Source organism: Piliocolobus tephrosceles, chromosome 17, assembly GCF_002776525.5.
Source record: "Piliocolobus tephrosceles isolate RC106 chromosome 17, ASM277652v3, whole genome shotgun sequence".
In the NCBI taxonomy this organism is placed as follows: Eukaryota; Metazoa; Chordata; class Mammalia; order Primates; family Cercopithecidae; genus Piliocolobus; species Piliocolobus tephrosceles.
Window position 1 is genome coordinate 65,087,376 of NC_045450.1, and position 12,632 is coordinate 65,100,007.

Consider the following 12,632-nt stretch of genomic DNA (forward strand, 5'->3'; position numbering starts at 1 on the left):
GAGAACAGCATGGGAGAACCACCCCCATCATCCAATCACCTCCCACTGGGTCCCTCCCTCCACAAGTCGGGATTATGGGGATTACAATTCATGATGAGATTTGTGGGGGGGACACAACCAAACCATATCACCCCCTAACTTGAAAGAACACTCTAGACCAGCACAGTCCAATAGAACTTTCTATGATGATAGAAAGGTTCTCAACGTGAGCTGTCCATTACAGTAGCCATCAGTCATGTGTGAATACTGGGTACTTAAATTGTGGCTAGTGTAACTGAGGAACTGAATTTATTATTTTATTTTAATTAATTTCAACTTATATTTAAATAGCCACACAGGGCTGCTGGCTACCATATTGGTCCCCACAGGTTTGGCCATCATGCATACACATTTAAAAAATCAGCAGGTAACATCTTAATAGAGGGATGTTCAAACGTCATGGGACTCTAGAGGTAGAATCTAACTGCCAGGGAGAGCAAGGGAGATTGAAAAAAAAAAAAAGAGGATGGGTTTTTAATCAGCGTTTTGTGAGATGAATAGAAACTTGCCACTTGATAAAGGAAGACAAGGGAAAGCATTTCAAGCAGAGAGAAAACTGTGGGCATAGAAAAAGGAAGAAAAATGAGAGGCAAGAGAGATCCTAAAAGAGAACCACTTAGCTAAGCCACTCCCAAATTCCTGACCCACAGAAACTGAGATCAAAAATGTTTCCTATTTTCGAGTGATTTGTTACACAGCAATGGACAATAAATACAGGGTATACCACATTGTGTGTGTGTGTGTGTGTTGCTAACTTCATCGTGTAAATAGTGACAGGAATGCAGAAACTATCAGAGGGGATGCTGTAGCTTAGAAGACAAGAAAGAAAGAAAGGTCTACACAAAATGTTCATATGCCAAGATGCCCACGTCATCGCACCCAGTGCCAGCCTCTCAGAAAAACCTCTAAAGGCTCCAGAGAGTCCGTGCTTCCAAGCTCTCCTATTTCTGATGAACCCAAAGCCTTCTGAAAATATACATATCTGTGCCTGGATGGCTATTTAATTTCAAAAGCAACATTTGAAATGACATTAAGTTCACCTCTCTAATTGTGGTCCCTGTGTACAATTACCTTTACTGCCTAATAATAAGCTAACAAGAAGGGTATGACTATGATTTTAAGGGTAGAATTCATATTTTTAACTTCCACGTGCCAAGTTGAGTAAAGGGTTTTATGCAATACAGCAAAAAATATAGGCCCCCCAAAAGTCATCATCATTAGGCTTATTTCAAAATCAGATCTAATATTAATTCCTAGGCAATAACACTCTTTGGAATGAAGAGACTTGATTACTCTATAGGAGTTCTAATGAATAGCACTGCCACTCCCCCATCCCCACCACTGCCTTCTGTAAGTACTTTAAATAATTTTTTTCTTCCTTTTTTTTTTTTTTTTTTTTTTAAGTAATACGATATAAAGTAGGAAAACACCAGCTAGGAAACTTTTGGACTCTGGAGCTAGAAAATCCTGGTCCTTAGAAGCCAGCCCTGGCAGCAGGAGCCAAAGAGCATTATCACAAAAGTAGAAAGAGGCTACTTACCCCAGAGGAGGTCAGTGATTTTCTGCAGGACTTAGAACCAGTATTGAATGGGTATAACCAGGACAACTCAGAGGACGGGGCTCTGGAGCAACTATACCCACCTGGGTGGAAATGCCAGGGTAGGGGTGGGCATAGGGAAGAACAAAAACACTGAGGAGCTGGAAAACCTTCAAGAGCTGTTTGAATTCAGTGTTGTTTAAATTATCCTAATATTTATGATCTCCCCTCAAAAAATAGTCTAGGAGGTATACTCAGGCAGACATAGCCAGCAGCGCCATCTTGTTTTCCATGGCTGGGGAGTTTTCTCCTCCACCTCTTCTCTCTGCCTTCATTTAGTGTTGTAAAACTATGAGATATCAGACCTGAAATGTCCTGGGAGGGCTGAGTAGCCCTCCCCTTCACAAATGAGGAAACTGAGGCCCAAGACGGAAGGTGACCCACACCAAATTGCACACACGTTGCCCAAGCTGGGACAGGAACCCAGGGCTCCTGAGTTTTTGTTCAGTTTTCTTCCACCAATTCAAAAGAACAAATTCAATACTCACTGCATCCAGGCTCACGGGGGTCACAGCAAAATGAAGGATTCGTATTAATGAGAACTGATTGTAATGTGCTCTTTTCTTCTGTTCAGGGAATCTTAAGAAGAGATGCTTCTTGGTTCGAATTGATATGGCCCTTTTAAGAAATCCAGTTTGTGTTCTTCTACCTCAATCAATTTCGGTTCTAGTAACAAGACAGAGAGGTGCGACTTTCATTCAAATGAGGCTTTTAGTCAACTCTTCCTATGAGACAAAATGACACTGGAAAATTAGCCATAAGGTGGTTCTACTAGCTATGGGATTTGACAGATTATAGCATCTTCCAGAAGAGGTGTGGAAGGATTCTTTCAGGCTGCAAGGCTGTGAATGTGTGCCCCGATACCTCCAACCTGGCCACGAGCCAGGGACACCTTCTCTATGCCACAATGCAGAGGAGGGATTTCTTTTTCTGTTCTTCTTTCCCTTCAGTTGAAAAATTAATACACACAGATGGGGAAAATATAAAAACACATCAACAGAGTATGCAAATTACTCCACCACACTCCCAAACCCCAGGCCCTGTCCTCAAACGTAGGCCCTGTTAACTGGATTCCCTATATCTTCATTTTTTTTCCCACCAAAGGAAACATTCCATACTCATTATATTGTCTGTGGTATTTTTCACTCAACAAAAGATCTTTGAGATCTTTTCATGTCACTATATAGAGATCCACTTTATTCCTTTTTTTTCCGCACAGGGAATCCATTTTATTCTTTTCTTCAAAACTTCAAAATGTCCCATATTTTGAATATACAATCTTTGATTTACCTTTCTCTTATTAATGAACTTTCCGTTGTTCCCAGTCTTTTGTTTCTAAAAATCTGCGCTGAACAAATAGAATCGTATATAGGTCTGAAGGATAAATTTCCAGGAGTGGACATGCTGGCTTGAAGGATGTGTGCATTTTAAAATCAGGGACAGGATCACAGTAATCAAGTCCCTCTATACAAAACCAACTGTCCCTCTCAGTAACCCCCTCGGCCTGCCGCTTTTCCCAGCTTCCTCCAGCCCCTCGAACCTTCCGTCCTCCTCCATGTCATTCAGGCACTGTGTGTCTCCTCCACTACTTGACAGCTCCGCTGAGGACCAAAACCCCAATCCCCTCTGAGCCCCACCCCATGAGCCAGTTTTCAGAGAAAAGGGACTCTCATTAAATGTTTGCTAGAAGAATTTGTGATGCCTGAATGGAGGATGGTGTGAACAGGAGGCAATTAACAAGCGGCTCAGGTTTTTTTCAATGGGTTGTACTCTCAACCCTCTTAACAGGAATATTCGAGGTCTCTTCTTCCTTGAGTGGGGTAGGAGACGTCTTCCTTTTAGGTCATGCCCATATTCTTCAAGGTGACACTGCTTTTGCTGAAGGGGTGAAGATCAGACTGAACCCTCACAGAGCAGAGTCCACGCTGTGTGTGTGCGTGTGTGCACATACCTGACCACAAAGCAGGCCATTCCATAAACAACTAGAATAGACTGCCCGTGACCTTCCGGAGAACCCCACATTACCCCCAGCAAAGGCTGCCAGGGGACTGCTGGTGCTCTTTTGTTCCAGGCTGACTGGAGCTGTCACGGATGGAAGGAGTGCATCTCCCAGCGGCAGCTCGCTGTAAGCCAGGCGGAAGAGCAGGAAGCTCTCCTACAGATGCCCTGGCCAGGAATTCATGGTCGCAAGCGGCCTGGGGCCTCCTCCTCCAAGGAAGGGGAGAGCTTGCAGAAGATAAGGAACCATGGCAATGAAAATGAGAACAGTGGTGGGCGTTGTCCTGAGTGCTTTGCACGCAATAGTACATCTGATCACCACCCAGTGGTACAAGGCTACCATGATCTGCATTTACAGAGGAGGAAACTAAGGTAGAGAGGTAAAATGTGTTTAAAGTCACACAATTTGTATGTCAGCATGCAGTGGGGACACAGTAGCCATCTAGGCCACAGCTCCAGAGTGCATGGCTATTTCCCCCCAGGGCTGGGGAGTCTGTCCACACCGCAGGTATGGCACTGAGCAACCCATGCCTATCTCACGTGGTCTTCCCAGCAGCCCAGTGAGGCAGGGACCATGAACAACTCCATCTGTCAATGAGGCCACAAGTGGTCACCTCAGTGTGTTTAAGATCTCTCTGCTAATAATTAGAGGGCTTGGGCACCCCTCGGGCCCCAAAGTCTGCAACGCCTTTGCTCCTGCTGGGCACACCGGCCACATCTGCCTTCTTGTTTCATATTCAAACTGCAAGTGACACTTTGCATACATTCTGAGGACCTTGGAAAACATCAGCCAAACTCAAGGGCTTTTGGTTTTAGAAATTTTCAAGGTCTGACACTATAGAGATGTAGACAGGCAGGGGATCCCAAACACAATACACTTGGCGATGAAACAGAGGTCGTCAACAGTCATCAACAGACAATACTAATAGATATTATTTTGTGAGTGCTTATTGCCATATATTGTGCTAGGTGCTTGACCTTTCTAAAATCATTTAATGCTCACAACCACCTTCCAAAGGAGATAGTACTGTCTTCATTTTAGAGAATAGACAAGGTACAGAGAAGTTTAGTAAGTTACCCATAGTCACACAGCTTATAAACGCAGGGCCAGGATTCTAGGCCAGGCAGTCTAGCTCCAGAGTACCGTTGCCACACTTAGCAAGTTTAAATAAATATATAGGAGATGCCCAGTTAAATGTGAATTTCAGATGAATGATGAGTAATTGTTTTCATTAAGAATGGCCCACGCATGTCTTCAGTCTGTAGGCTGCATGATTCACACCGTCATAGGGGTGCTGGCGTGGTGTCTCATAGACTTACCCTCAGTGTAGACTGAGTGGGGAAGATACTGACAGCCTTCCCTATCCTCTCTGACCCCACCAAGGCTAGGAGACCCTGCCTCCCCCACACCCCTCTTCCCACCTGCAGGTGCAAGGTATAAACACACATTGCTGGCCTCCAATAGAACCCTCATCCCTAACCTGCCAGGGGCTTCAGATGCTAAAGAGCAGGGCTCTTTATTCACCACTGGACCATGGAGCTTGGTCACAAGCCCAGTGGCTTGTTTCTGCTCTCGCGGAACTGAGGTTTGGAAGAAAGCTGGAGCCATTTTGTTTTGTGTTTACACGATGTGGATGAGCTTGGACATGGGTAAAAAGAATTGAGGGACCCTCCTACCCCTCACAGAGTCCCAGGCATCAATTATGGGCTTCAGTCTGGGATGAAAATATAGGAACAGATGAGACCCCTCCGCAAATAACAAAAGGAGCCCGTAGAGATGTGTTATCGGGGAGAGAGTGAGCAGAGGTTTTTGTTCTGTTTTGTTTGGCGAGGGAAACATGGATTAAACCCTCAAAACAAATCTAAAGCCAAAGTTAAGAGTAAAAGGCAGCTCAGAGACAAGACAGATTTTCCAGATATCTACGGGGCCTGCTGTAACACGTGGGGGTGGATCCAGATGTGAATTTCAAGATTGCCATTTGGGGTGTGTCTTGGGGCTAAGAACCATGAAGACGCGCATCCCCCCTGCGGTTTTACGACCATGCTTAGCAATGAGTGATGCTGCCTGGATCTGCTCACCTGCTGGGACGTTCTGCAGAGGAGACCCAGGCCTCACAGCCACAGCCTCTCTCCTTCCCAGAGCAGGGCTTGGTGGAGGTACAGACCTCCTCCTGGCCCCCAAAGCTCTCTGTTTCCACAAAAGGGATTCTCAGCAAAACAGCATTCTGCGCTGCAGGTAATCACAGGCCACTTTCTCTTTAAATAGCTTCTTTGTAACCACAAACATGTATGTTTTTCATAAAGCTCTGAAAATTGTACTAGGCCCTGGGGAGGTACCAAGTGGAAAGGCGGGTACCCAGAGATTAAAACTCCACTACTCCAGAGGTACAATGTGCTGTTTGTAACAATTATAATAATACACCTGTACCACCATTGTCAATGTGGGCCAGCCACACGGGGGCTCATTAGTATTGTATTAGGGCTGCATGGGGAAACAGATAATGGCCCATAATGAAAAATGCCAAATTTTCTATATAATAAAAATGAACTTGATTAATGAAAATCACTTTCAGGGAAAGAGTTACAGCGTTGTTAGAAATAAAAAATGATGTATTAATCCGACATTCTTACAGATGGTCCCAACCTCCTGACAACTGCTATTCATTTGAGATGCTATTAGCATGCATAATTATGCTAATTAAGTTGTAATTAAGCACCAATTCTTCAGAGGGCTTTTTTTGTCTATCATTTAATACAACTCAGTTGCAAAGAGTGCTTAAAGCTTTGTACAGTGTTTCATTCAAAAGGGGTTCCCAAATTTCTTAGCAAAGATTTAGCAGCTGAGCCATGGATAGGAGCTATAATCCTTGTTTTGGTTAAAGAAAAGTCAGTAAATACCAGCGGGGTCTGCCAGTTGTTGATAAAATAATGAACGCTTTCTGCTAAAATAAGCACAGTTCAAACCAGGGCAATTACAATGAGAACAAAATGTATAATTATCAGTAGTGATAGAACCATTGTCGTATTACATGGTCGGTTTTATTCTTTTTATTTGAAAAAAGGGGACTTAAGGAGTACATTCAATAAGAAATAATTAGGGAAAATGGCATTCAATATTTTATTAAAAGGAAAATAAATCAGAAAGCTGAAAATATCTCCCAGGGGTGGGGTTGTGAAAGAGAGAAAGAATCAGAGATTTTGTTTTCAGTTCCAAAAGCTATTGAGATAAACATTTTAAGAACATCACAAAATGATACAGAGCACATAAAATGGTTTCCTCAACTCGACTATCTGTGGAGGCAAAATCAGAGATTTTAGGGAAGAAGTTAGTTAAACTAGCAATTTAAGGATAAATGCTTACAGGTCAGTTTGACTGAATTTTACCACCTTTGTCCCAATATCTATTGTATACCAGTATGTTGGACACCGAGTTAAGTTTTGCTTCATTTTGTTTTGTCACTGGTTCTGCAGGGATAAAGCCAGAAACAGCCAGGGAGCTTAGAACAAAGGGGGCTTAATGAAGGCCTTGGGAATGGAATTTATTCTACAAGGAGGAGCTGGCCAGCCAGGGGCATTTTCCAGGACACCAGTGTCCTGCTCACCTTCCTCCCAAGGCAGAGAATTCTGTTACCCAGGAGCTGCCTACTCGTCTTTATTCTGCCCTGAGCTGAAAGAGAAGAACCAAGAAACAGACCGGAAGAAGCCCCAATTCTCCCTAAACGTCACTTGAAGTGACTGATTTTTTGAACACCAAGAGCCTAGGCCACACTGCAACCCCATCTCACTTGCCAGACCAGTGTGATCAGCTGCAGTTAAAGGAATAGCTCCAGGAGGAAGCATTGGAAATACTGTTGGGCCACAGCTGGACAGCCTTTCTCCCTCCCTCTTCTAACCATGACATAAAAAAATAAATAAATAAATAAATAAATTCTTTAAAATGAGCTTTTTTTTTGCTTTCTTTTCTGTGCTAATCACAATTTGAACTTGGTCTTTACATTAGTTTTATTTTAAGCCTCTGGAAAACTTGCTCCTTGGGTAGGACACTCTTCAGAAACCACTCACTGTGTTTCATTTTCACTTTCCCTGACTGCAGTTCAGAGCAGGAGGGAGGTAACAGAGACAAATGGTGTCCGAGAGGCCAGAAGCCATGATCTGGTAGCCTGCCTCAGCCACAGAGGGACATTTAGCAAGTGGTTTAGCACAGTGTCCTCATCTGTAAGGTGGAACACCCATTAGCTGCTCTGAACAGTTCACATGTGATGATTACATACAGCAGACAGTGCAAAGACAAGGTGAAAACAGTGGGCCACCCTGCGGATGTTTGGGATTTCCACCCAATAAGATGTCCAGTGTCAATGGGCCTCCTCTGAGGCTGAATGTCCAACATGGATTCTCCAGAGCCCCCGATGTTCATGAGAAAGTAGTTTTCTTACTGGACCTGAAGATCCTAGCCCAATGCACAACTGCTTGATCAAAATGAGCTCTTCCTTACCTTTTCTATACTTGGCACTTTAAAAACATTCCTTTGCTGGTGATCATGATTGCTGAGGTCAGAAGGAAATGAAATGGTTTCCATTCATAAGGCTAGAACGGCAGAATGATGAGGGGGACAACTTAAAAGACCAGAGGTAATGTTTTTAAAAAAAAAATTAGCAAATCAGCATAAGCAAACTAAAAAGCAAATGACAAACAGGGGCAAATATTTGCAACCTATATGACAACAAAGTTAATAACCCAAATATGTAAAAAACTCCTATAAAGAAAAGCCCAACAATTTTATAGCAAAAGGAACACGAGATACAGGAGTTCACAGAAAAACCACAATGGTTCTTAAATGTGTAAAAAGTCACTCATCTTTGCTAATAAAAAAAAATGAAAAGTAAAACTACAGCTGAACAGAATTTCTCACCTATTATATTGGAAAAGCCCCCAAAGTTTGAAAAATATGTATATACAAACACACTTAGAGATATTACATATATAATTATTAAATATACATAGGTATATTTAATATACTATACAAACATATAAATATATACTGTACTGGTGAGGTAAAAACAGGGACTTTAATACTTGTTGGTATATATTTCAATTGTACAACTCCTATGGTGAGAAATATTTAAATGTCTAGCAAAATTATATATGCCTTTTACTTAGAAATTCCAAAGACACACTGGAAAAAAAATAAGATGATATGAACAAAGTAGCTATTGAAGCTCTATTTGTAATAGTAAAAGACTAGAAAAAAATGCAAATGTCCATCTGTATGTAGTTAATTACATAAACTATGGTACACTACTCCAAGTGGAGTATTATGCAGCTATAAAACGGAATAAAATTACATCTGATACTGCTCCAAAGTGATTATCAGAAAATATTAATTTTAAAAATGCAAGGAGCAGAAAGCATGTGTAGTATATTACCTTTTATTTAGGAAACTGATGCGAGACAAAAAGACTGTGTGTATTTGTTTATAACTGCAAAAACACAGGTACATATAGCAGTAGTGTGAAAGGCTAGGCTTCTTGAATATGCTTTGCTTTTCAGCTATGCCTTTGATAACAAGCAAATGTTTAACCAAATCGTATCAAAATTTAAATCAGAATAAGATGATCCTGGAACAAGCAGAAAAGAGAGATACCAAGTATCCTAGAGTTACATCAAGAGGTCTCGGGAGCCAATGTGAAGGAACTTCCACTGGCCAAAGACAGGACAATTTGAGCATAAAAAGAATCCTCTGTTGCCATTGATTGAAATATATAGATCATTTTAAAAATCCATAAAAATTTATAGTATTTTTTAAAATATTGATGACCTATACCTGATGTAAATGATGAGTTGATGGGTGCTGATGAGTTGATGGGTGCAGCACACCAACATGGCACATGTATATATATGTAACAAACCTGCACGTTGTGCACATGTACCCTAGAACTTAAAGTATAATTAAATAAATAAATAAATAAATAAATAAATAAATTATTTATGACCTCTGGAGAGTGCTAGGGAAGTAACTCATTATTTGGAAACTGTAAAATAAAGAGGAAAAAACAATCAAGAATTTGCCCTCCATTTCCTAAATAAATTCTACTTCAAAGCAAATTTAAATGTAGAAGAAGAGAAAGGAAGAGAAGGGCAAGAAAGAGAAGAAGAAAATTTTTTTGAAAAATTCCGAGTTAAAAAAATAGAAACCACTTTGAAACAGTGAAATAATGGCTCTGGTCAATGATTATCGGTAGCCAATTAAATCTGACCAATTTTAACATCACTAAAAGAGATATAAGGAGACCTTATGTACCTGCTGATAGAAGTACTCAAGGCCATCTATAAGATTTAGATTTAAAGGGGGAATCAAAAAGAATCATCAAGTCACTGGTGATTGAGTCATCAAATGCCATCGAAATTCTGTGTAACTCAGATATTATAAATAGACTTCCAGTTCTCTGATGAATTTCATGGCCCTATGTAGCAGAAAACAATAATATTATCAAGTAGATATTTATTCTAGAAATAAAAAGATGGTTCAATGATAGTAAACAACAACTTCAAATGATATAGATAAAATATTTTACAAATTTCATACCCATTTGTGACAGAAAGTGTTAGAGAACCAGGAATAGAATGAAGTTTTTAAACCTAATACAAAACGGTTTCTAAAAACCTATGATAAAATCATCTACTGTGACATATTAGAAACATTGTTTTCAAAGTCAAAAAAAAAGATGTCCTATAATCACTTTTATTCCTTTGTCCCAGAAATAAAAATAAAAGACTATACATAAATTGCTTCTAAAAATTATAATTATATTTACTTATAATAATTATATATATATAATAATATAATTATTTGTAATTACACAAATTATATAATTTTCTAAAATTCATATGAGAAAGCAAAACTATTAGATCTAAAAGGATAATTTAGAAAAATTCCTGAATACAGGTTCAAAATAAAAATATATAAATTACATTGCTACAAACCAGCACTAACCAATTAGAAAATATTATAGAAAAAGTTCAAGGTACTTCGCTATTATCAAGGGATGAATTATTAAAATGTGAAAGACTTGTGAATTATTAAAATGTGAAAAAATATAGTAAAAATCATTGAAAGGCACTAATATTTTTAAAGGGAAAGATATATTATATTTAGAAAGGAGAAAATTAATAACATTAAGAATTTAAGTCCCTCCAAATAAACAGGTAATTGTGATACAGTTACCATCAAAATCCCAACAGAATTTTTCATGGAAGCTGGCAAACAAGTCCTAAAATTTATACCAAGGGAGAAAGATTCCAGAATGGCAAACAAAGTCCACATGCAGTGGCTCACACCTGTAGTCCCAACACTTTGGGAGGCTGAGGCAGGAGGATAGCTTGAGACCAGGAATTTGAGACCAGCCTGGCCAACATGGCAAAACTTCGTCTCTACCAAAAATATACACACACACACACAAAAAAAAAACAGCTGGGTGCGGTGGCACACTCCTATAGCCCCAGCTACTTGGGTGGCTGACACAGAAGAATTACTTAAACCTCGGAGGTGGAATTCCAGCGAGCAGAGACTATGCCACTGCACTCAAGTGTGGGCAACAGAGCCAGACTCTGTCTCAAAAAAAAAAAAAAAAAAAAAAAAAAATAGGGAAGACAATTATGAAAAAGAATAAGAAGAGAAAACTGTTTCAATACATATTGCTATGTAACAAATCACCTCAAATCTAAGTTGCTTAGAACAACAATGATTTATTTTGTTCATAAATCAACAATTTGGATGGTTCTCTGTGGGAATCTCTTCTCTACTCCAAGAAGCAGGAGAAACTAGAAATGCTGCTCAGGGCTGGAATCTTCTAACGGATCATTTACTAATCTGCACAGTGGTTGATATTAACTATTGGCTGGGACTGCAGAGGAGATGTTGGCTGCAACATCTACACATGCCCACCCCCCGCCAACCCGACCCTCCACCTGGCTGCTGGCTTCCTCACAGTATGGTGGCTGGTTTCCAAAAGTAGCCACAGACAGCCATGCAGAAGCTATATCACATTTTATGAGGTAGCCTTGAAAGTCACACAACATCACCTTCACTACATTCTATTAGTTAGAAAGAGTCTTTAGGCCGGGTACAGTGGCTCATGCCTGTAATCCTAGCACTTTGGGAGGCCGAGGTGGGTGGATCACCTGAGGTTGGGAGTTCAAGACCAGCTTGGACAACATGGTGAAACCCCCATCTCTACTAAAAATACAAAAATTAGCCAGGCGTGGTGGCAGGTGCCTGTAATCCCAGCTACTCCGGAGGTTGAGGCAAGAGAATCGCCTGAACCCTGGAGGTGGAGGTTGTGCTGAGCCGAGATCATGCCATTGCACTCCAGCCTGGGTGACAAGGGCAAGACTCCATCTAAAAAAAAAAAAAAAAAGAAAAGAAAAAGAAAAAGAAAGAAATCATCTCTAAAGCCTTCCCAGAATCAAGGGATAGGGAATTAGATATTTCGATGAAAAAACTGTTAAAAAATCTACAGATACATTTAAAAACCACCAAAACTACACTCCCATAAGATTTAATACTTCAACAATAGCAAGTAAGAATGACCCAGGAATAGGTAGCCAAAGAGGAATGGAATGGAGGTAGAATGAATGGAAGCGGAATGGAATGGCATGGCATGGAATGGAATGGAACGGGAGTAGAATGAATGGGAGTGGAATGAAATGGTATGGCATGGAATGGAGTGGAATGGAATGGAATGGAATGGAATGGAAGTGGAATAGAATGGAATGGAATGGAATGGAAGTGGAATGGAATGGAATGGAAGTGGAATGGAATTGAATGGAGTGAAATGGAATGAGTGGAATGGAATAGAATGGAAGTGGAATGGAATGGAATGGAATAGAGTGGAATGGAAGTAGAATGAATGGAAGAAGTGGAGTGGAATAGAACGGAAGTGGAGTGGAATGGCTTGAAATCAGCTAGGGTTGGGTAGGGTGAGATAGAATGACATGGAAT

The 12,632-nt window shown here is 40.5% G+C and overlaps 1 long non-coding RNA gene across 1 annotated transcript in view; it reads right to left on the minus strand.

Moving 5' to 3' along the window:
- LOC111552541 overlaps nt 1-12,632 on the minus strand; it is a 310,028-nt gene that overhangs the window by 148,523 nt on the left and 148,873 nt on the right. The window lies entirely within an intron of this gene.